General features: G+C 46.0%; 1 long non-coding RNA gene across 1 annotated transcript; it reads left to right on the top strand.

The window, feature by feature from the left end:
- The first annotated feature begins 1,556 nt into the window (after positions 1–1,556).
- LOC129386785 (uncharacterized) lies at positions 1,557–24,336 on the top strand. Its single transcript, XR_008614080.1, has 4 exons — positions 1,557–1,659; positions 10,278–10,399; positions 14,572–14,679; positions 24,196–24,336. It is a non-coding gene; the product is annotated as an uncharacterized lncRNA (long non-coding RNA).
- The last annotated feature ends 563 nt before the right edge of the window (positions 24,337–24,899 follow it).

Below are 24,899 nucleotides of genomic sequence, written 5' to 3'. Positions count from 1 at the left end.
GAAGGCTGACCGGAAACGATACCTCCATTTTAAACTAAGGTACGCACAACTTTAATTATCACAAAAAAGAAATGCGCACATTTATGGATATTTCTGGATGTAGCTGGGCCTAGAAGCGTGTTCCAAGAATACCCTTATTTTAATTTATATCCATTGTTGCGCTATCCAGACGTCTTAGTTGGTAATTTTCGAAGTAAATTTGGTTGACTATTATATTCAGCGCTGCGTTCGCCAAGTAATGACCTGTTGGAGAAATACGCGTCGGCTGTATAACGAACTAGCCGCACATGTGAACTGTCATGTACTTGCTGCAGAGGGTGTATAGGCACTGGCGTGCGGAAATCACGTCAGCAAATACACAAATTAAATTTATTCACGCCCAAGACAACCTCCATACCTAAGTTACAACTGGGAGGAGGGGAAGAGCGTCTTAGGCATAATTTTGAAATCGTGCTATCTCCCTGTTCATGGTTGGCCCGCTTGTTTCACAGAGGGTCTTTAGGCACGAGGATAAAGAAATGGCCTCGCGTATTGGCGGCACCTGTGACTGCCATTGAACTATACAATTAAATGTTTTTGCACTGCCGCGAAACCGTCGTTAGGTTGCATTTGCTAAGATTGGAATCCAGGAGCCCTTTATTGCACCTTGTCGTCACGCTATTTCAGTCAGTCTGCAAGGTAGGTCTGTCAGAAAAGGTTGCTTAGAGATCCCTAGAGAACAAGAGACATATTTTTTTTATTCAGCTCGGTGCCTTTAAAAATTGCATTAAACAGAAAACTTCTTAACAAAAATAAATTGGTCATTTTTTATTTTCAATGTCAAAGTGCGTGCTGTTTAGCAATTTTTATTGGCCGGTATGAGCATAATTTTTTTATAAATGTCGTGATATGCAGACGCAGTTATGCGAGTTTCAAACAAACGGACGTACAACTATGATTTTCATTAAAAGATATACGCATATTTCTGGGTATTCTTGTATATGAGTAAGCTCATCTAGATATCTGATGCGATGCAATTTGTTCAATTCTACCCGGCTCATATTTCGTTGTTCACTTGCTGATCTCTAAAAGCTTCAATCCCGTGGCCTGGCATTTAGATACTTCGTTATTTTTATGTGTAGCAGGTGATACTTGCTGTTCATAGGTGTTTTTCTTGCTGCACTCAATTATCAGCGGGAAACTGTCTTCTGTCATATAGTTAGAGAACAGCGCTTCTGTAGTTCATCAAAGGTGAACATCTGCAATTTGTTTGGGCATTCAATGCTTAGACAAGCAGTACAACGTGATATATACCAAAGCAGACCTGCTATTATGAATGACCTTTCCAATTTATTCATGCACACAAATGCAGCACTGACCCCATGCAGTGTATCAGCACGCTCTTTTCAGATGTTTTGCGTATACTAGCAAAATGAACAATTTCAACGTAGGTCAACATTCAGATATACTTTTCTGCTCAGGTCTGCGCGTTTAAAGATCGCTGCAAATAGAGCACTTCTTGGAAAAAATCTAGTGGTGCTTTTTTAATGCCAAAGTGCGTGTTTTTGAGCAGTTGTCATTGGTCGCGATGAGCAGAAGATTTCTTTATAAATAAAGTGATGTGTAGATATATGCGGCAAACGCGAACGACGCGAACAGTTATAGGCATTTAAAGGAAAGGTACGTATAACTTTGGTTATCATAGGAAGATAGGTGCATATTTCCTAATATTTGGTGATAAACCTGAGCTTTGAAGCGTGTTCATTGAATAACTTTGTTTAATTATATCCATTGTTGCGCTATCCAGACATCATAGTATGTCATTTTGGACGTTAACTGTGTTGAGTAGCATATTCAGAGCTACGTTCGCCAAGTAATGACCTGTTTGTTTTGGACAAAATTCGGGTCGGCTGTATAAGGGAAGAAGACGCACTATGGTACATGAAATGTCATGTGCTTGCTGCACAGGGTGTATACGCACTAGGGTACGGAAATCATGTAAGCAAATACACGCGTTAAATTTACTCACACACAAGACAACTTACATACCTAAGTTAAAGCTGTGGAAAGGGGGAGAGCGTCTTAGGTATAATTTTGCAATCGTGCTCGCTCCCTATTCATGGTTGGCCCGCTTGTTTCACAGAGGGTATTTAGACACTAGGATAAAGAAATGACCTCCCGTATGGGCGGCACCGGTGACTGCCACGAGCATACAAAGGAAAATTTTCAGTCATTAGTTTGCATTGTAAAATTCATTGCACCTTGTCCTCATGTCATTAGTCAGTCTGCAAGATAGGTTTGTCAGAAAGGTTTGCTTAGAGATGCTTAGAGAAGAAGAGACAGTATTAGGGCCATCGTCAATCTATAATAAAAACAAAAGCTGACGTAAATCTGAACCTTGATGTACTCCCAATATTACGTTAACTTGAGGGAAGTCATAACCGGTAATTGAGATGTACGGAAAGCTGTTTTCAAGGATGTAGTCAAGCAACCTAGTACCTTAGGGTCGACATGGAGTGCGTCAAGTCCTCGCATTAGTAAAGCGGGACTGATCTTTTACGTTGCCTACGCAAAGTGCAAGAAGAGCTTGTCGGCATAGAATTTTTATAAGGTATGGCATGTAAATGATGTCTGAATTGAAGCAACTGCGCGTCACAAGAAAATATGCGCCGAAAGCCAGCTTTAGCCGGTCGAAAAATCAATGATGTTCTAAAATGTTGAATATGAGGATACAATATATGCTCTACGAACTTACAAGGAATGTTCGGTATTGGAATAGGTCAGTAGTTGAGCGCAGAGTGCTAGCTTACAAACCTACCTATTGCTACCACTCTGCCAATTTTCCAAACCCGAGGTAACATTCCTCGATAAAATGACTGCTGAAAACGTATGGTCAAGAAGAGATACCAAAAATTCGGCAGAACCAATCAGGCGAAAAGTGTCGACGGTAATGCGTCGGGCACTTAATGAATACAGTGACACAACGTATTGCCAACGTCGATACTAGTTATGCAGTGGAACCCCGCGTTCACGCTTTTCTTAGAACATTCTATGCCATCTAGCGGCGGCGCTACGAAGTTTGCGAGCGGTCTCCGAAATTCATGGTGCGTCGGTGCATGCTAATGGCAACCAGGAGATCACAATACCGGACTTCACTGTTCCATTTGAACTTACCACGGATGCATCGAGCTACGGAGCAGGTGATGCACTGTACACGAACGAAGAGGTACAAGCAGCTGCGAAAGAGAAAGACAAGTGGCTGGATATTGGTATGGTATGGTATGGTAAAACTTTAATGAAGTCCTGCAGATCGTGAGTCTTCAAGTAGCGGGCCGCTCCCACGTGGGAACCGGAAGGCCAAACCTCTCGGCCGCATCGTGGGCCTGCTGGACAGCCCAGAATTGGTCAGCCAGAAGAGGGCTGCGGAGAACCGCCTCCCATCTGGCCGAGCTGTTAGCGATGATAGAGCGTGACCGGGCACACCACCAGAGCATGTGGTCTAACGTGGCTATTTCTCCACAATCGTGGCAGGTAGCATTTGTGTAAGTATACGGATACATTTTATGTAAAAGCGACAAATTGGGATAGGTATTCGTTTGTAGTAGACGGAGTGGTAATGCTTGAGCTCTATTGAGGCGCGGAAGAGGAACAAAGTAGGTTCTACGGCTGAGATAGTAGTGTTTAGTAATCTCATTGTAGGTGAAGGGCGTGTCCCTGTTCTCTGGGGAGTCGGCTGCCGAGTGGTCGAGGGTAGCGCGGGGGGCAAGTTCACGCGCAGCCCCATGAGCCGACTCGTTCAGATTGGGAGGAGCACCCTTTGTCTGACGCTGATGTGCGGGAAACCAATAAATGAAGTGGTGCGTGATTGCCTTGCCCCATATAAGTCTGGGGGCCTGTTTGGAAATGGTGCCTTTTTCAAATGCTCTGACTGCAGATCTTGAATCACTATAGATGACATCCCGTGAGCTATCCAGCAGGGCAAGTGCAATAGCCATTTGTTCAGCTATTTCGGACTCCCTCGTCCGAACCGAGGCAGCATTGGTGATTCCTTGCCGAGCATCAACTGTGACGATGGTGAACGCCCAACTTCCCTTACAAGAACCGGCATCCACAAAGCTGACCTGTCGCTGATCACTGTGTATTTGCCTAAGGAGGTTGGCCGCCCTTGCCCTCCTTCCACTGCGATTATGATCGAGGTGCATGTTCCTAGGTATTGACGCGACCGTAACGTTCTCACGAATCGACGGAGGAACGTCAGCGAACTCCTCCTCCGCTACTCTATCGGGGTAATATCCGAGTTCCTGCAAGATGGATCTCCCTGACTTCGTTGTTGTGAGGCGAGTTAGCTGTGCGCACTCCTGGGCCTCTGCAATCTCTTCAAGAGTGTGATGAATGCCAAGCTGCATTAAGCGCTCTGTACAAGTGTATACGGGTAACCCGAGAACCCGCTTAGTAATCTTCCTAAGCTGTGCATTCAATCTATCCTGCTCTGCCCGTTTCCATCGATGCATGGCTGCCACGTATATAAAGTGGCACAGAACGAAGGCATCCATTAGTCGAATAATGTTATCCTCCTTGGGTCCATGATGCCCATTTCATACCCTCCGAACTAAACGAACAGCACTTTGTTTTAGCAATTAGCTTGCGTATAGTCTTGCAATTTGTACCCTCTGACTCAGCGATCATGCCCAAGACCTTGATTGAATTGACTCTGGGTATACGGCAACCGTTTCTTGTATACAGTTTAATGTCTCTGTCTTCTAACTATGTCCACCTCTTGGGCCTTGGACCGCGTTTCTTGGGACTATACAGCAAACGTTCCGACTTCAAGGGGGAGCATCTGAGACCTGTGGGTTCGAGATAGGTTTCGTTAGTGTCTATGGCCTCCTGTAACGCTCCCTCAACCTGACCGTTATTGCCTTCCGTGCACCATATATTTATATCGTCAGCATACATAGTGTGTTTGATGCCTTCAATCTCGAGAAGCTTTCTGCTTAGGTCGACCATGGCTATATTGAATAAACAGGGGGCAATGACTGACCCCTGTGGGGTGCCCCTCTCGCCAAGTTCCAGCGGTTGTGATTCGAGATCGGCTACCCGGAACGATCCGAGAGGAACGATCTAACATAGTTATAGAATCTCTCACCCAGATTGAGCCGAGATATCGAGGCTAGGATAGGCGACTCTTATACTTTCACGAAATTGGCACAAAACTACGGCACAACTGAAAAAGAGGCAGTGGCTTTTGTGCTGGCGAGTAGGCATTCTTCATCTTACCTAGAAGGCAAGAAATTCAAACTGTTCACTGACCATCAAGCGCTTACTCATTTGCTGAATGGTAGTCAACCGAAATGGCGGATAGCTCGCTGGATTAGTAAAATGAAACAGTTTGATTTTGAGGTGGCACACAGGAGCGGACAAGACCTGTCAGGTGCTGGTGCACTTTCTCGGCTTGCTATTGTTAGTATCCGTGGGAACAAGAAAAGCGTGAACTCACATAAAATGCAGGAAGACACAGAACAGCTAATGTGCTTAGACGGAAAGTTTAGACGGATACACTGAAAACAGAAGTTCTCACGCGGCTCACGCATTTCTTTCTTGGTACGCGGTACGCATTTCTTTCTCGATCAGACAACGACCCTGTGGTCGTTGTCTGATCGCCGCTAACCCACGTAAAGTGAATCACCGACACCGACCGCAAGGTCGCAGTGGGTGATTTCAATGTGGATGGGTCAGAACCGAAAAGGTAGTGGTTTACGCGTTGCGAGTTGCACACTTATCGTTTGCGACGCCACACCGATCCGGCGCAACCGAAGACCCAGTGGCCTACGTGAATCAATTTGACATTATCAAAGAATGTGTTTGCTGTAGCGAGCATGCTGATCAGTGTATATCGTAGCGACCGCAATGCCATTTTGACCGTAGTTACTATGTGACAATAAGGGATGCAATAAAGTATTTACTGCAAATTTTCCTATCCCGATGTTTACAGCCCAGCTGGTCATGCACCTTAGTTCTTTTTATGGACATGCTGCGCCATCTACTGACGTTGCCTGGAAATCCGCGCCTGGGCTTCCAGACCACGTGCGCGGCGAGCTGGTGCGCGCGAACGCTGAGAGCTGTTCCCTGTCTCATCGCACACCCAGTGGCACATGCTCAGTTACTCAAGTGGGCGAGTGGTTCATTGAAGAGCACCATATACCCCGTACACTGATGGCGCAGCTCACTAAAGTGGACGCGTGAATGACGCTTCATGAAAAGTGACACATACCCAGCGTATTCGTGACGCAGTTTGCTAATGCGCCGGATCACTGTCCGATGAGGAACTCTCAGGACGTCAGTTCAATTTCCGTCAGCATCGGAGAAATCTAAAAGATATGTTCGTGAATGTGCAATGGCACATTCCGTAGCACATACCCAGTTACCGAAGTTGGCATTAAAGGCGATGGCACCCGGAGTTGAGAGCCATGACGCGAAGGTCGGAGTCACAAATTCTTTCTTCGTCCACGAATTGGTGACTCTGACCTTCGCGTCATGTCTCTCCGCTCCGGGTGCCTTCGCCTTCGATGCAAAACCAAGCAAAACCACCCCGAGCTGCGCCAATTCCGGGAAAAATGTACTTCGCTCTAGCGTGTGGAAGTGCCGCTTCCCTACATAACATTGGTCACGTGCAACACATGCGAGGCAGCTCATCGCCCCTTCGTCCCCGATCAGTTTGGGCGTCCAGTATTCGATTCACTGCACGGGATCAGCCATCCCGGCATCAGAGCGACACAGAGGCTTATCACACACCGCGTCATCTGGCCAGGATCAACAAACATGTTTGGAGCTAGCCAAGATGCTGCCACACCTGTGAACCCATAAGAGTGACCCGGCAGGCGCGTTCAGCGGTGCAGCCGTTTCGACCACCAGAGAGCCGTTTCAATCACGTGCATTTACACTTGATGGGGCCTCTTCCACCCTGCCAAGGTTTGAGGTGCCTCCTCACGCGTGTCGACCGGTACACGAGGTGGCCTGAGGCGACGGCTCTGCAAGACAACAAGGCCGAAACCATGGCGGAAGCATTTGTTGCTACGGGGGTATCGCGCTACGGTTGCCTTTGGCGCATAACTACTGACCAAAGCCAACAATCCCAAAACTCCCTTCTTTCTGCCCCGTCGAGACTGTTGGGCACGCGCCTTCATAATACCACGGCTTACCACCCACACAGCAACGGCATGGCCGAGCGTCTCCACCGAGAACTAAAGGCGTCATTGACCGCCATGCTCGACAGACAGCACTAGTTGGAAAGGCTGCTCCTTGTACTGCCGGGGCTCCGAACAGCTATTAACGATGATCTCGGAGTTAGGGCAGCTGAGATGCTCTATGGGTCAGGAATCCGCGATCCAGGCCAGTTTTTCAGCATCCAGCAAGGGACTCTGCCAGCGGCCGCGCAGCCACGTATCGCCCACGGGCAGCCTGTGTTTACTTTTCTAGACAATGGCCACAACCATACACGTCTTTCTGCGGCACCGCTCTATCAGGCCTGCATTGAGTCCTTACAATAAAGACCCCTTTCGCGTGGTTCGCGTTCGGAGAAAACCTTGAAGATTGAGTTTCGCGGCGAAGAAGAGACAGTGTCGTGCGACCGTGTGAAACCGGCCTTTTTGAACATTAACTCTTCATTCCTTCTGCCATTGCACCTGAGCCTCGGGAATTCTAGGGGGGGGGGGGGGGGGGGGAGACGCCCTTGTGGCGACCGTCTGTCACTTCGTTGTTCCTGCCATGGGGGTCATTGCCCCTTGCTCTTTCTTGGAACCGAAGAGTGGCTGCCCGACTGGGGCGCCGACACTGCCACTCGGCAAACCTGCTTTTACTTTTGAATAAAGCCAGTCAGCTCTCAGTTCCCAGGCTGTCAAAATGAGTATTCCTTGGGTCCGCCAAAACGAGCTCCCAGCAAATAATTACAAGTTTATACGAACGATAAAACCACTAAAAAAAACTTATTTTAGCTGTCTACTAATTTGGTATCACAATCGATGCTTACCTTTTGGGCGAAACTGCTACTTCCTTCTACTGTTTTCTACAAAGCTTCATTACTTTTTGATCCTAGTTCGTTAGTCAAACTCATGGGAACCGCATTTAACCGTGTGGCTGTGTGCTTAGTATTTTTTTCTTCGCCTTTCTTCGAGATTTCTCAGCACCACTCCTTTTGCAGTTCGATGTGGTTCATGATGAAGCTTTTTTTTTTTTAATATTACTTCCTTATTGCCTTGAAATGATTCATCCGCTATTTTTCGGATGTTATTTTTCTTTCCTGTTTCCTTCCAGCTTCGTCTAGCATATGTTTTTGCATCCCAGACCTCATAAATAAATGTGTTTGCAAAATATTCTAGGTTCGGCCTTCTTTTTGTCACGTATTCCTGGAAAGCAACGCTCACTTTCACCTTTAGTCTTTGCTTCGCCGATTACTAGAACCCAAGTTTTTTCTTTCTCCGGTGCGTTTCCCATTTCCTGCCTATTTTATCCTACTGGAACGGCACTTGTTTTACCGGTCTAGGCTCTCGTATTCTTTCTGTCGTTCATCGATCGCTTCTCCTATCTCTCTGTGCCATCTGCTCTTCGCTTCCTTTTTCTTTTCCAACAAGCGTGTTCTTCTCTATCCTCATTCCTCTCCTTATTACGCTTTGGTGACAATTATATTCTCACCCTTGGCGATTTGCCAAATTCTTTCTCGGCTGATCTGACTATACTTGTTATTTGCTGTGCGTTCAAATTTGGACAGGCTACTCTTCGCTCCTTGCTCTCTTTCCCAATTACACATCCCATTTTCAAAATGATGCGTTTATGGTCCCTGCCTATGCTGCTATACCCGTCCTCGTCAATGACTGTTTCTCTCAACTTACCATAACTTTCTTCTGTCACTAGAGTTATCAATGGTAGATTGCCTATTTCCGTCATCTCGTGTTATCTGGCCACGAAATTTAGGCCCCGTATTCAGTATAACGAGGTCATGATGCTCAGAAATATCTAGCGTTACGTTCCCGTTGTTGTCGGTATAACCGTCTAGATCCTGTATATGGGTATTCATGTCACTTAGCAGGATAATTTTGGCATCATTCCCGAAACCCCTAATATCAGTACTTAGACATTCCACTAGGTCTTGTTTTTTTTTTACTTTGCAATTTTTCCTTTGCACAAATACGTTACGCCCAGCCAAGTTTAGCTTGACGCCGAAACCAGCGCCATCTTCGTGCAATGTGGCGTAAACACAACTTATTTTTATTACCCCAATCGACTACATGCGCTTAGACGTAAGTCTCCAGGTCACACAGATACAGTGGCACAGAAGCCAAGTACCACCCAGCCACCCCCCCCCCCCCCCTTCCTTAGTGGACCTACTCGGCAAGACAGCAACACCAAACATAAAGAAAGATGCGAAGTAGCTAGCATCATGTGTTACACCTGAGCAGCCGTAATAGGGATGTGAAATTACTGTTACAGGTGGTAGGACTCTGTCAGCTAAGCTTGACCCACGCCTTTGATTGCACAGTCTCCGCGATTGGGCGCCGTCACGAACCGCAAAAAAAAAAAAGTTTGTAAGGGCCGATATCGCTCCCTGGTCAGCCCCACCTCCCTCTCTCACGATTCATCACCTTCGATGATATCGTCCCGCGCATAGTCACACAGAGCGTTTGTAAACGACAAGAAGACCCAAATGGAAAATGGAAGTGGCACCACCTATTTTGGACCATGGTACTTCTCTTGAGACGTCAGAACTGTCTGAATCACTGATAGCGCCATAAAGAAAGGTCACGTGGAGATTACGTCAACAGGTTTGTTTGGGCGGGGCCGGTTCAAGTTCAGGAACACCAGCTGGACCTTCAGTGGCAATTTTCAACGCAATAAATTGCCATATTGGCACACACTGAAACAATGATTGACTTCGAGACGAATAGTCTTTCCATGTAACAGGAGATATTTTCTTTTAGTGTCCCTTTAGGAACTCTGTGGGCGCTGTATCTAATGTGTATCAGTTTCAAAATGCGCAGCCTATATCCAAGTACTATTACTGTGCCTCTTTCGGGATTTATCTGCGAAGTATCGCTTCACTCCGGGCATTCTAACTTTTTTTTACTACTTAGTTATGCTTGCTTGATAGTTTACTTTGTGCAAAAGAACCGAAATAGATAAATGGACTCGTGCTTATTCAGAACACAACAATTATTACGCAAGCCCACTCATTATTTTTTGTCTTGCGCGTCATAAATAAAGTGCGAGATTTACAAACTGACCCACAGCGATATTCTCCATTACAGTTGTTCTCAAGTAAGCAGAACAGAGCCATGAAATTATTCTTTGGAACCTTGATTGTCGCGACATATATTAGCGCACATTGGTGTGCTTCAAATGCGAACTCTCTCAAGATAGAAAATGGCAAGTATGCTCAGTCTCGCCTATAAAACTGAATTCTAAATATCGATTCTTCTGTAGCATCCTCGATGCGTAGCTGTGTAACATTAACGTAAAATATTGAAAACCGCGCGTTAGTTCAAATGATTGCTCTCGTTTATGGTACAAATAGTAAAATATGTCTTCAGATAAACAAAAAGTTAATAGAAACGAAATCCCTAAACACGAGAGCGGACCACTTTCTTGAGAAAACGTTTACTCATCACATAAAAATTGGAATAGTTGTAGAACTACGATAGCTGCCGCAGCAGATTAGTAGCTATCACTAAGCTGCAGCTTATCGCTAAGCTCTTCAGCTCCGGCTCGACGAGTCGTTCCCGGCAGCCATGGCCGAATTTAGACGGGTGCGAAAGTCAAATATGTCCGTGTACTTAGATTTTCGTACAAGCGAAAGGGTGCGTTAAATTACGCGTGGTTTCAAGAATTATCCCCGAATCGTCCACTATGACCCGCCTCATATTGAGATTCCGATGGTATGGCTAGAAAAATTCGTATTTAAATTATTCGTTCACCTGGTGCAACAAACGAACCGGCAGAATTGTCTTTTTTTAAGTGTTATAACGTACAACAGCTACTATTTGTAGTCATTACATTTTCTTGTGGTGTTGAAAGGTTTGACCAAAAAGTACACGTAAACTTATTAAGTGAAGGATGAAGAGTATACCGTTAAAGCTGCATATTGAAAGTTGAATTTATTGGAAGATGAAGTCATGTAGTGCGTTTTTTATAGGGCACAGTATATTTAATTTTTTGTTGCAGATGGCAGAATTTGATCTTTCAGCTCGCTCACTCGAACAAGTCGACTTTATGTGGTCGAATAATTACCACAACTTTACCACATCAGTTCTCACCTAATTATTTTACGGCACATACTGCCATATAAAAATTGTAGCCAGTTTGTTTCGATAGCCTCGCCACTTGGCATAAATGTTGAAGATGGGACCAGTTTCAAGATAGGGCTGTATTATATGGGGCGGTTTGCATCGCATTTGACTTAATGGCACCCGCACTCTTCGCAAACGGCTTGCCAGAAGCGATCAGCAAGTGGGTCGCACATATGTCGCCTAAACAAAAAAAGCAGGAAAAACGGAGGGGGGAGAAAATCCGTGTAAACTACGCCAAAGGCCATTTCGGGGTCTATTTGTTCATGGAGGTGCTTGGAAGACGTGTGTCGTTCAAAGAATTTAAAAAAAACTGCAAATAAGTTTGTGAAGAGCCGTGAATGATACTTAATATTCTATTCTTTCTTATTTATTCGTTTTTTTTTGGCATGCTACGTAGCAAATAAAATTAATTTTAACGTTAGCTAAGGAGGCTAGTAGTTTGTAGCTTTGCGCGCCTTTCAGCTTTCACGCGCACTGCTTGTTGCTAATACAACGAGGTGTCCCGCACAAGACGAGATCGCCTTCGAATGTCGTCGCAATTTTTTTTATTTTTTGCGTGGATGTAGCTCTCTATAAAAAAGTTCTCTCACCTACAGGGCCCTTTTAAAGAATGGTAAGCGTGGCCACAAGCCGTTTCAAGGGTATAGGACATCACACACAGCACCCGAAGTTGCCTCTCATTGCCTCCTGTTAATGTCGGCTTTCAAGCGTACCTTTCCACGAAGATAAAATTTAAAGCATTTGATACCTCGGCTCCGATACCCGTAGGGTCATTGGGCGCTCACATACCAAATGTCCCTGATGTATTTCCTACTATAGCACAGTTTTTACTCTTACGTTGAATTGTGACCTCAGGGACGTCGCTTCTAGGCCCGATGTTCAGCTGAGGCTCCTAGATACCTAGAGACACCAGGCAGACAAAGCCAAAACACCACCTTTACTGCTTCGTGTCACTAAATGTGACACGACGCAGTAAAGGTGGTGTTTTCCTGCTTTATGCGTGTGCATGAACGCATCCATATAAATTGACGATACTGCAGCCCACGCATCTCACCGCCAAATCCCGGTCAGCTAGCAAGTTAAGCAGTATCGTCAATTTATGCGCATGCGTTCATCCACAACAAAAAAACATTTCAGTAGTTTAACTCTTTAAGTCGATAGAGTGTGATTTCTTTCTCCGCACAGAAACCAAAGTTCGGAAAAGTTTGCCGTATGTGCATTCCTAAAATGCCGATTCGTATTGGTAAAGTATGTGGTAATTGTTAACTACGCATAGATTGAGACATGTCACGTGTTATTTTTATATAGCTCACAGCGCTGAGACTACGACGTCGCTGGAGCCGATTTATACGAAATTGCGAACTAGCTAGCTATGAACGACCGCTGAGTCTTCTAACGCTGAATTTCAGTAACTGCTGTTGTATGCTCCAAAATAAGTACAAAACATCAACACGTTTGGTTAAGTACCAAGCAAGCATATTCTAATAAGACAAGGTTAATAACATCGTTGCGCATAAGTTCTTGCATTCAATTTCAAATTCTATGCAGACATGTTGGAAGGCAAGCAAGGATGGTCATCGCACTTGGAGAATCACTGGAGGATCGCATACATGCGAGAAGGGCTCTTCGAAAATGGCATTGTGACTTCTCCGACTGCGTCAGTTTTCTTTCGATTGAGTCGCAGCATATCAAACGGCCGATATACGCTCTCAATCAAGCTTCAAAATGCACTGTTGTTACGCGTATTTTTCTTAATCGCCAGGTATTGTAGTGAGCAGTGGTGTGTAATTACTCGAAACCTTCCAATAACGTATAGAGCATTGCAGCGTTTTATTCGGTCTTCACATCGAATACCAACAAAATACGCATATTTTTTAATTGTTTCGCAACATTTCTGATCGCCGTCCGTGCACAATAAGACGTGAAATTGTAGGAAATATGTAAGCAGCTGAATCCACGCGGCCACAGTAGCCATAAAACGCGATACGTTACGCAGAAGAGAACGCTACGTCACTCATGAAGTCAATCTTTTCCAGACAGACAGCCGTCACGCACACTCAACACTGAGCCCAGAGTAGGCGAGCTAACTGCTTGTTTGCTCCGGATGTTCCACTTATGCTTTTATTCAACAACTAATAACGTCCAATGTAATGGCACAATCTTGCTAGCATTGTGAACATGGCGCAGGATGTGAAAATCGCCTAACACATTGGTGACAATGGCGGCTAATTATTCGAAAAGTGCTCGATAGTCCATCGCATTTGCTTTTGGCACGGTTTGAATCCTATGCCATTTGTTGCGGAAAATTACCATTCCCGCACCTCTGCTATTCAGGCCGAAAAATCACTGTAATATCTATGTATCTTGTGCGCCTTTTAGCAAATAAATATATTGAAACGGGTCTCATCGGTACGACCTTTTACAAGTCTGTACGCCTCGCAAATTCATCGTGTACAATTCCTGATTGCAATGCCTGCGCTAAGGTAATCATTTAAAAACATAAATAATGAAGTTTAGTTTACTATTACTTAACGTATTTTTTTTTTATTTCTCCTGTGAGTAATGTCCACCTTTGCGAATACTCGAGCCTAGGGACTTGAATGGTGCTAAGTGCCACCGCCAGTTTTAAAGCATATCACACGGCTGCCGTTGTTTACAGCATGGCGAGTGTCTCTCATTACACTTAATAACTAAGTTTACACCAATTTTAGAGGACATGTGTTCACTCTGTCGTATCCGGAATCATAATAGCGCGACATCACAGAACAGCTGGGTAAGTTTTACCTATACTAATATGTTGGTTAGTGTTGGTTAGTTGCAAGTCTACCACTTAGACTTTCAACATCTTAAAGATGTCGTTACGCTGCACAGTGAAGCCGAAGGGTAGGTGACCCACAGTTTGGCTACAACGCTAAAGTCACAAGCATCTAAAACGTGACAAAGAAGCCACCAATTTACTTGGGGTTTCTGCATTGCTCCGATAAAATTACGGCAAAAAGTAAAACGAAGACGGGACAAAAGCTACACTAGATATTGCTGATTGCTTGTCGTTGTCACGCGTGAGCAGCGCGCAAACAACGAGAATAGAACGTGATTAGAACATTGCTAGCCGTACACATATGTGAAGAGTTGAGAGGGATATTTGGAAACTCCACATAAATACACGCGTCTGAAGTGCGGTTTTGTAGTGATACTTCACTTATTGCCAATAAGTAGAAGTCCACACAACTCAACTTGTTCTTTCCACCGAAGGCAGGTGCTATTATCAAGGGCAAGTTCTTCAGAATGGTCAACAATATGAAAGTCGATGCCCATGTGAGCAATGGAAATGTGACGCACCTAGATCTACAGTAAGAGTCACTGGGTAAGGCAAACATACCAAGTACAGACACTGCCGTAATATTTGATGTGGATAAAATGAAAATTAGGGCACGAACAAACACAAAAACGATTACGGTAAGCTAATACGCAGCTACATAAGTGTATATTTAACTTTATAGAAACATTGCATGCACAACAAACAGTGGTGCTCACAGTACTGCTGAGCGTAGCGTGTGTGATACAGCAACTGCAAAGATATAATAACTTCTACAAAGAGAACTGAATGTTTCTAGATATTGTTCTCAAATGTAAGTAGTGTATGTATTTGAGCAAAAGTATACTTTCCGTTCAGCGTTACTAATATGGGCGTGCTGAAAGGCTGCGAATTGCTCAAGATAAAGTGTTGTAATTACTTCTACCAGCGATCGTGCCGAAAATGTTTACATAACGTTTCGTGTACCACAACTATTTAAAAATGTACTTGATCCCTATATTGACGTTATATAGATAACAGAATTTTGTACTGCTTCCTCAGGTTAGACGAGGGCTATCGATTCTCCAAACTTTGCTGCACGGGAAGAAGCAGAGTATATTAAACACTCTATGGGACCTTGCCCCGAAACCTAGATGAAAATGACGCTCTACGAGAGAACCTGCAAAAAAAAAGACCACCCCCATTCGTGCCAGCAACGCCCTGTGCTAGCAGAAGGGTAAATCATAGCCGACAAAAAATCCTTAAGGTTTTCTTTTCGCATTTCCAAAATAAAACTTGTTTGGTGAGCATGGGGTGGCATACATCAGTACCATTGAATGAAACGTCCAGACATAGCAATTTCCGACCTCGATCGCTAGTCTAAAGCCGCCTGTTGCTACAACCCCCCTCTACCAGTACCGTCATTAGAAGATCGCGGTTGTACAATTCGGTGATGCTTACGGTCTGGGTTCTCGATGAAGTGCAGCCGCTTCATTGTTGCAGGATGAGGGGAAACCACTCTCAATCGAGCCAGTCAAAAATATAAAAATTGTCTATAGACGATTTCCTGGCATCAACGTGCGAAGTGACCGCTGCTAAGAAGCCATAGAAACACCCCTTCAATTGATTGCCCAACATCTATTGGACATACCCCCGACGACCTTCACTTGTTAGTCATTTGGATTTAAACAATTGAGCCTAACAGCCGTTAGCAAGCATGCATTTATCCTGAAAAGGTCTTTATAGCTGTGATGCATTTTAATGTAAAGATACATGCCGTTCAACCACAAGAGCAATGTTCCTGTACTATCACTGCAAAAATAGTTATATATGAGCCACATTTCAGAGAAATAGAAACACGCATGCTTAACAGTGAAAAACGTCTGCCTAAGAGAAATTATACACTGCACTAATCGAAACAGAGTAGAGCAGCAGCTCTTGCCGCCTGTGAACGCCGCTCAAAAGTGCTTTCAGGACGGACGGACGGACGGACGGTCGGATGGATGGATGGATGGATGGATGGATGGATGGATGGATGGATGGATGGATGGACGGACGGACGGACGGACGGACGGACGGACGGACGGACGGACGGACGGACGGACGGACGGACGGACGGACGGACGGATGGACGGATGGACGGATGGACGGATGGATGGATGGATGGATGGATGGATGGATGGATGGGAGAAAATCTCAGAGATTGGACTTGCGGGAGGTGCGCATATCTTCAAGTCTGCCATGCCCGTGTAATGTAGGCGTTGCTGCAGGACGCTGGGATCCCGTTTACATGGTTTCAGCTCTTTCAACACTACAGTTCCCGGCAAATGTCAGTGCTCAAAAGTGAAAAATGTAGCTGGTTACATGTAATTATTTACTGAATATATATTTGAATTACAGTGAGTGTTAACGAATAAGCGACGCAATCGTTAAATAAGAATTTTAGCAAAACAGCACGTGGTCACAATGATTCAGTCACATATAATTTATCACGTGCAAGTATGGTCTGAACGCTACTCTTTTCATCTCATAAGGACTACAATAACATGTTCTAGTTTTTGGCGAGGCCCTGCGCTGGTCAGTGATAAAAGTCAATGTCTACTATAGAAGACTGTGTCCTGCTCCAGCTCACCATGTTCTTTGATCTCAGTGAAACTGACATGAGAGGGGAAGGGGGGAGGGGTTGAGCGAAACAAACGAGCCCACCTGACGCAATGATTATTTGGTACATTGTTGGGCCGAACTTCAAATTTTTATCCCTACATTTTTATTGTGCTCCACTTATTCTTTAGATCAGCCTTTATGCACTTCCGCATTAAATGATTCGGAACAATCCACCATGTTCGCCAAACCCATGATTTCCACCTTATTTAGCACGTCTCCAATTTAGCTGAAACATTTTGAAATCCTGCTGTAGCTATGACCTTTGTTCCCTTGACCATTCCCTGATTATACAAACCCCTTCTGAAAAGCGCTTATCCGCCACCTACCTTAGTCATATACACACTTGGAGAGCAAGAACACTTTCCTAAGATACACAACTTGCCAATTTTGCAAACGTTGCAATCAGAAATATTAGCTGAGCAGAGCAAAATTTCACCTTTGTCGATATGTACTCGTAAACAATTTATTAGGCATTGTCAAAGGCTATTGCGGTGGTCAGAAATGGCACAGCGAAATCAAGCGATAGGTTCAGTGTGTTGGCGTTCCCTCGTGAAGATCTTTTGCCAGCACCCGTTGCCATTACTGCAAATATTCTCGGTACAAAAGAGAGCCGTTCTAGTGAGCCTAGAAGCTTGCAATGACGATGGACACATAGTAGGTCACGACTCGCTGCACATTAGCAATGTCTCGACCCCCCTACAGTGTAGATAGCGTAGATATAAAATCTTCGCAGTGGGCTCGATGGCGTAGCTCCCGGGAGACGTGGGCTCGACGTCTGTAAGGGCATTTATACTTGGCAAATACTCTTCAAGAGAAGCGAAGTGCGTTCCAAAAGACCGACAGTGACCCAATAACAGTGCCATGAAGGAATAAGGGCACGCAGGTCAGTTAAGCGTGGAAGCGCTTCCGGTGCTTTTGGTGGATTAAAGTGAAAACACACGTTAGTTGGCGGCGCGCCTTTGTATTCCTCACAGAGGCACAGAGATGCACAGGGAGCACACTGAAAATCATCCGTAGGGTAAGGAATGAAGGTGTCGATGGTGTATCATGGGTGGTTGTCGTACCATAAAATACGGGGCGACAAACCAATGGTGGTCTGCTAGCAGCGTTAAACACCCAGGTGAGAAAAGCGTGGAAAGAGGTCCCAATCTTTAATATCAAAAGCCACATACGTTGTAGGCATGTCACCAACGGTACGGTTCAAACGTTTCGTAAACCGGTTTGAGGCATGTACGCAGTGGTTCGGCGACGAAACATGTTCTACTCCTCAAGCATTTGGTTCAATGACTTCCACAAAAATGAGCCCCTAATCGCTGTGCAGTTCTTGCGGAGGACCGTGACGCATAATAATTCGCAAAAGGGGAAAAGAGGCAGCATTGTTCCCTAGAGCTATTAGAAGTGCGGGGGTTTCAGAGTATTGCAAGAGGTGGTCTACTGCTACGTTGACCCCATGGTCACCGGTAGACGTCAGCGCAAGTCGCCCTTAAAGATCAAGTCAAACACGCTCAAATAGCCGATCAAGGCCAGGCACAGGCTACAAACCACCGGGTGACTGTTGTGACGATATCTGGCTTTAGCAATTCGGATAGTACTGCACAAACATGTAAATATTGCTATTGTCTGCCTGGTAGGACAGCAAAGACGTTGCTGGGGCATCGGTATAAGAATGCTAACCCCACTGCGATAACTCACACGGATGTCATAATTCTGAAGGCCAGGAGGAGGCGAACGAAATGAAGAGAGAAGGCGAAGTGTCCGTTGGGCAAAGCGGCCTATTTGCAACCGTAATTACACATCTCTCGCTAGAAGGATTGTTCTTTATGACGTTGGTAGGTTTTGGAAACGCGATATTGTGCGCGCTGATGTTCATAGTGAAGCACTCGCAGATTTCGGAAAGCAAACTGCGAAATATTACAAATAACTAGTGGGTGCTGGGTAAAGAATGATTGCACTGGTGCAGAAGCTTCTGATTAATAGCGACATGAGACATTTGACAACTTTTTGCACAACTAGTCAGTTGTGTTCGCGAATCAGAGAAACAGTATCGCATGCGGCGACTCAGCGGCCATTGCGGTGCTCGGAAACGATGGTGTTGATGGAAGAAATAGCAGACTGAGAAATGGAGGAGCTGTCAGTGTCACCCGATAGTTGATACGGCGAGAGGACATCGGCATCAGTGTACTTGTATCCGCTGCGATAACTTAAGTGGATATCGTAATCCTGAAGGCGATGTGGTTGTGGACAAAGCAGCCTGCGGAATTTTTCAGTGATTTGAGCGAAAAATAAGGGTGGTCGTGTGTTATGACATCAGCAAGCTGGCCGTAATAATACGCACGAAATTCAGCTCGGGCCCAGCCGATGGCCAGGGTATCCTTTTACCAGCACAGTGTGATTGGTCATGGCCTTCGTAAATGTGCGACTTGCATATATAATGACATATCCAGCAAATCAGGACTTCCGTTGCGCAAGTACAGCACTGGGGCCGACACCGCTCGCATTAGTGCGCAAAATTGTTAGGGTGCACTTAGTACCGTTCGCGCAAGATGGAGACGAAGAGGAAGTGGTGCACTGTCTACTGGAGCTGTGATCTTTGTACCAGCCTGCGTGTTCACCACTAGCTTTTCCCCAGGTAAATGGTTGTACATACGTTTGTGCGTCCGGCTTCCACTTCGTAATATTTGGTGGAGATGCTGGGTAACGACTGAGAATGGAGCTTCGCAGTGGCAGCCGCTTCGGTTTTTCCTCGTTGTCGCAGGAGACAGCGCCTGGTTCGCCAACGCCCGTGTCGACAGTGTCGACTCTCGTACTCAAGCATTCGCGTGGCCCGCGAGCCTTCTGTGGCACCGATGGCGCCGACGTCGACGACTGGCTAGAGACATATGAACGGGTCAGCAGTGACAAAAGATAGGATCCCACAGTGATGCTGGCGAACAGTATCTGTTACTTGGCGGGAACAGTGAGAGTGTGGTTTTCGCAATCACGAAGCAGAACTCCCTGAATGGGAGACCTGCAAGAAGAAGCTGCGAGATCTCTTCGGAAAACCGTTGAGTCGGAAGGTCGTCGCCAAGAAAGAGTTGGCATCACGAGTTCAAACAAGACGTGCTGGCACTCTGCCACACGGCCGACGCTGAAATGCCCGAGTGTGGAAAATTCAGGCATGTCTTAAAAGGCATCGCCGATGAAGCCTTGAATCTCCTGATTTGTAAGAACCGTACTTCTATTACGTACGCTATCACAGAGTGCAAACGTTTCCAGCAGGTGAAAAGCTGTCGTATCTACGAGTCATTTGCACGACTTCCCAATGCGGCTGCAACATCTTTTTGTGAAGGCCGACACGACTCTCGTTGCGCTACAGCAGCAGCAGCCTTCAGAGCAGCTGGCGAAGATCGTGCACCGTGAGCTGGAAGTCATTTATGCTGCTGCTCTGTACCCTCCTTTCAACGATACATAGACTTCTATGGTCGTCCTTGTTCAGGCTATTGTGCGCCAAAAACTCGGCAATGTCGGCTTACAATCAGTTTGCACCATGGCCAGTTCCAGGGCGACCGAGCGTCCTTCGCTCGTGCATACCCAAAATCAATGTATTTCTCGAGGTTCTCGAGACATGGCAGAGTGCCGAACATCGGATGACCGACCTATTTGTTTCAGTTGTCACCACGTTGGCCACGTCACTCGATACTGTGGCAACCGCTGGTCCTCGATGCCGTTCTCGAACAGCCCCCGCCCAGAGGGCAGCTTTCTGCATTTCCAGCCGCAAACCGAGCCGAACCTGCATGGCATGAACGGTACGACCATATGGCACCGTTGTTCATCATCGCCGAGCAGTTACGAGTCCAGTTCACCGAAAGGTCATCGCCCCTCGTCCAAGTAACCCCAGTCCCGTCATATGCCACTGTAATTCCAATGGGCGCCGACGGAGCAACGCAGATTATCGTTGGCATGTACTGCCCGAGTAACTGCTGCTGGGGCCCAAGAACGTTTAACTATTCCAATACGTTTTCATTCCAATCTCCTGACGTGAAATTTGCGCAACCACCGACGCAAGCATAGGGCGGTGACCCGCAGGGTTGTCTCAACAGACCAACCAAATGTTCTCTTCGTTTATAGGCGGTCACTTTTGTTTGCTTTAAATATGAATAACATTACCTACAGTGAGTGGCTTCTCTTATCGACTTGGTTTGCAAGAGGCGAGGAGCACATTCAATGGGAGAGGGATGCGATAGGGCCGAGCCAGTGCACTGAAAATCGATAACCGGATGAAGAGGGTGGTGCCGGCGCCTGCGACTGGTCCGCTTTCCCTTACTTAGCTTGAGGTGGCTGGTAGAAAATCGCGGTGGCATGCAACGGAAGGTTCCGCTAAAACGGATCCTCAGCAAAGAAGAGTTGGCAGAGCGAGGTCGTAAACGTGCCGAAAGCGCTCGAAAACGTTACACGGCCACGCAAAAAGTTGTATTGTACGCAAATAAACCGATGCTTTCCGACATGTGCGAGTACCCAGTGCCTGAGCGATCGACGGCACCCATCTTTTACTCCTTTCGGAATGGGGCAGCCTGCGGCTATTCAGAAGAAAATCTGTTTTGTTCGGCATATTAATGCATCTTTAATGTGTACACGTCACTTTGACGGGAGATGTTGTCGCAGTTTTGTGACGTCGCGTGACAGGCAAGTGAAGTGGGTGCCGCCCAAAAGCTTTTCACCAAGCCGAAGGCTAATGGTGAAAAGGCGTCGAACCAAAAATAACTATTTTTATTTTGTTCGGTCAAATGATGCATAGTCAATGTATACGCATCATATCAGATGGAGAACCATCGCGGTTTTCGTGACGTGGCGCTACAGACAGGCGAAGTGGGTGCGTTTCAAAAATGTTTTTGACCAATCGCGGGGGGCTGATTGCAGAATTGGAATAGAAAAGTTTGGAATAACTTTATGTTATAGCACCCCTGGTTTCAACCCTTCCGTTTTATTTGCTGTCCTTAAGCGGTGTTCCCATGACTTCTTATCGACTTCTTATCGGACCATTCAGCACTGATTGACTGCACTGCTGGCCTCCTCCTACTCGAGCTGCCTAATTACTGCTGTCTCCCTAAATCTGCTGAGCCTCGTTCATGTTCTCCAGACTTCGCACGGTTACCGCCTCAAGCCACCTGTGGCCTGCTTCCCGTCTGTTCCTGACGGTGACTATGTGCTGACTCCTGATGTCAATGTTCTTCTGTTTTGCACAGTTGCATTGCCTCGTATCATTGTGACTATCGCCAACAAACATGTCTCCCTCCCTATTTTAAACTTTGTTTCATGTACGCGAGTTATCTCGGTAGGCATGTCGCTCGGAAACGCTTCTCCGATGGACGATATCACCATCTCTGTATTGGATGTTCTGCCCTCGTCTGCAGCTACCTGCTTTCCGCTGCGTCCGATCGCGGCTTATTTTCAAAGATTATCACTCATGACCTGCTTTCCGAACAGGCTGAGGATCTCTGTCGCCTCCTCCTGTCTTATCGCTGGGCCAGGCTTCCGTTGTGACCCATAAGATTACCACGGTTGATGACAGCACTACCTGCCGACGTCATATCGCGTGTCCCAGGCAGAATGTCACGTTATTCAAGCTGAAGTAGCGAAGATGCTAACCAAAAGTGAAATTGAGCCCTCTCCGAGTCCTTGTGCTTCGCCGGTTGTCTTGGTCAGAAAAAAGTACGGCGCATGGTGATTTCGTGTCCACTACCATGAAATGAACTAGATCACGAAAATGATGCGCACCCTCTCCCGCGGATTCATGACGCTCTCGACTACCTTCACGGATACAATTACTCCTCTTCAATCGACCTCCGAGAAAGGTTATTGGCAGATTGCGGTTGATGAGCTCGACAGGGAGAAGGCCACTTTCGCTAAACTGGACGGCCCTTGCCATTTTAAGGTTATGCTTTTCGGACTTTGTAATGCCCAAGTAACTTTCGAAAGAATGATGGACCCTCTCCTTCGGGGCTATAAGTGGTCCACCTGCTTATGTTACCTCCAACAGCGAGAACTCCCCATCCCAAGATGACGTCTACACACCGATTGCGCATGATTACGGCGGACAAGAAAACAACCGTTTTTTTTTTTTTTCGATTCTACGCCTTTTTCACAATAACCTTCCGCGATTGGTGAAAACGGTTTCGGTAGTGTCTAGTTAGCGTGGCGGTCGCGCGACGTCACAAAGCAAGGGAATCTCGCCAAGTCCAGTAAACATGTACGCACTTAGATGCATTCTTAGGTCGAGAACAAGGAAAGTTGTTTTTTTTTTTTTGAATAGCGGAAGGTTTCCCCATTCTGAAAGGAATAGATGGCTCTCCACTGATCGTTCCGGCGCTCTTTACTCACAGATACTGGTGAGAGCTCATTTCGTCGCATATAACAACCTTGCATGGTAATACAAAGTTTCTGAGGCGTTTCGGCACGTATAGGCGATCGCTCTGGCAAAGAGAGAGAGAAACGTTTATTAAACGAAACAGTGTCCCGAGCGAGGCCGGGTATCAACCTAAGGTGGGAAGGCTCCTTAGTCCCGGAACCCTCTGGCTTCGACTGCCCTCTTGGCCCTGGCGACGAGTTGTCGTTGGTCTTCCAGGTCCACGAGGGTTAGCTTGGCCTCCCACGTTTCTAATAGGTCGCTTGCTTCTATTGCTCGTTTTTCGTGCGTCTCTGGTTGCATTTCGCTGCCTTCCTGCCACGGGCATTCCAGGAGCCAGTGTGCCAGAGTGTCGGGTACGTTGCAAAGTGCAAATCCTTCTTTTTTTGGACGATAGACCATTCTGGCGCCATTTTTAACATCCCGTTGCATGCCGTTGCAATCGTCGACGAGCCACAGTAAGGTAAGCAAGGAGAGAAGCGGACCAATAGGAGACGCCGGCACGGCTGTCCCGGAGCCAATTATCTGCTTTCACTGCGCTGGCCCAGCCTCATCGAAACGTTCTCCTCTTCTGCACCCTCCGTCCTCCCGTCAGACATTTCCGCGGAAGACCTGTCGCGCTAGGAAATGGCTGTTGCTCTCAAGGCAAACAAAAGTCACTTCCTATGAAAAAGAGAGCGTTTCAGGCACTGTGGAAGCATTGTGGGTCAGTGCTTGTCCTTTTGTTGGCGGTTACGCAAATTTGAGGCCAGGAGATTGGAAGAAAATTTTCATTGAATTGCTTTACAGCTATATCGTCCAGATTTCGCTCTCATAAATACCCCGTCTGCACTACAAAAGACATTGTTGCGTAAGAAGAAGTGAAACGTATTTAATAAAGCACTCATAATCAGTGGCAGTGTGAAGATGTCATGGGGCACCAAAATTAATAAAATCTGGCAAGCAATTCTTTTAGGGCGATCTGTGTTTAGAAAACATTAGACCTTCATATGCTCAATCTGCAGTACTGATAGCGAACAAACCTTTCTTTCTTACACCAGATGTACACCATACGAAGCCTCACTGTACGGTTACGATTTGCCCTACCCAGCCTGCTGCGGAAAAGTTTACCGCTGAAATCGTTTGACGAGCAATCATTGCTGGGAAGACTGTAATTAAATAAAGAGCTCGTACACTTGACAGATTCCTACTTGAATGCTTTCATTCAGTGTAATATCTCTGTTTCATCTGTTGACAATCAATAATCGTTGATGCTCCAAGTAGAGATGCGGCGGCCATAAGCATTTCCACGTGACGAAAATGTAGTGATCCAGTAACTGCTCGAGGACACAAAATTCCAGAAGTGCTTTGTTTTTTAAAACGTGGTAATCAAAGTGGAAATCTGCAGCATCCACTAAAGTATACATTCATGTACAAGGTAACCTGTCCGATCTCTTTGAGAGCAGTACTAGAGTATCCGGCACAGAATACCCCAAACACACGCAAGCAATAACATGCTGTACTCTGCTTCATGTACGCTATTTTACACTTTGTTTCGTCGCACTTTCATCGAATTACAAGTCTTCTTGAGTTATAGATTTCCCTCTAGACTGAATATAAATGCGAAGATCTTGTGAGTATTCTCTCGTTGTCGTTATAAAAACCATAATAACCTGCCCCACGACTTTATCGGTAGAGTAAGAAAATAATGTAATAAATTCGAAAATCTATGAGCGTAACACCCGCTTCTGCTGAAGACACTCCG

This window comes from Dermacentor andersoni, chromosome 8 (genome assembly GCF_023375885.2).
Source record: "Dermacentor andersoni chromosome 8, qqDerAnde1_hic_scaffold, whole genome shotgun sequence".
NCBI lineage: Eukaryota > Metazoa > Arthropoda > Arachnida > Ixodida > Ixodidae > Dermacentor > Dermacentor andersoni.
Note: the sequence above shows the minus strand (reverse complement) of the source record. Positions and strands in the feature narration are given on the sequence as shown.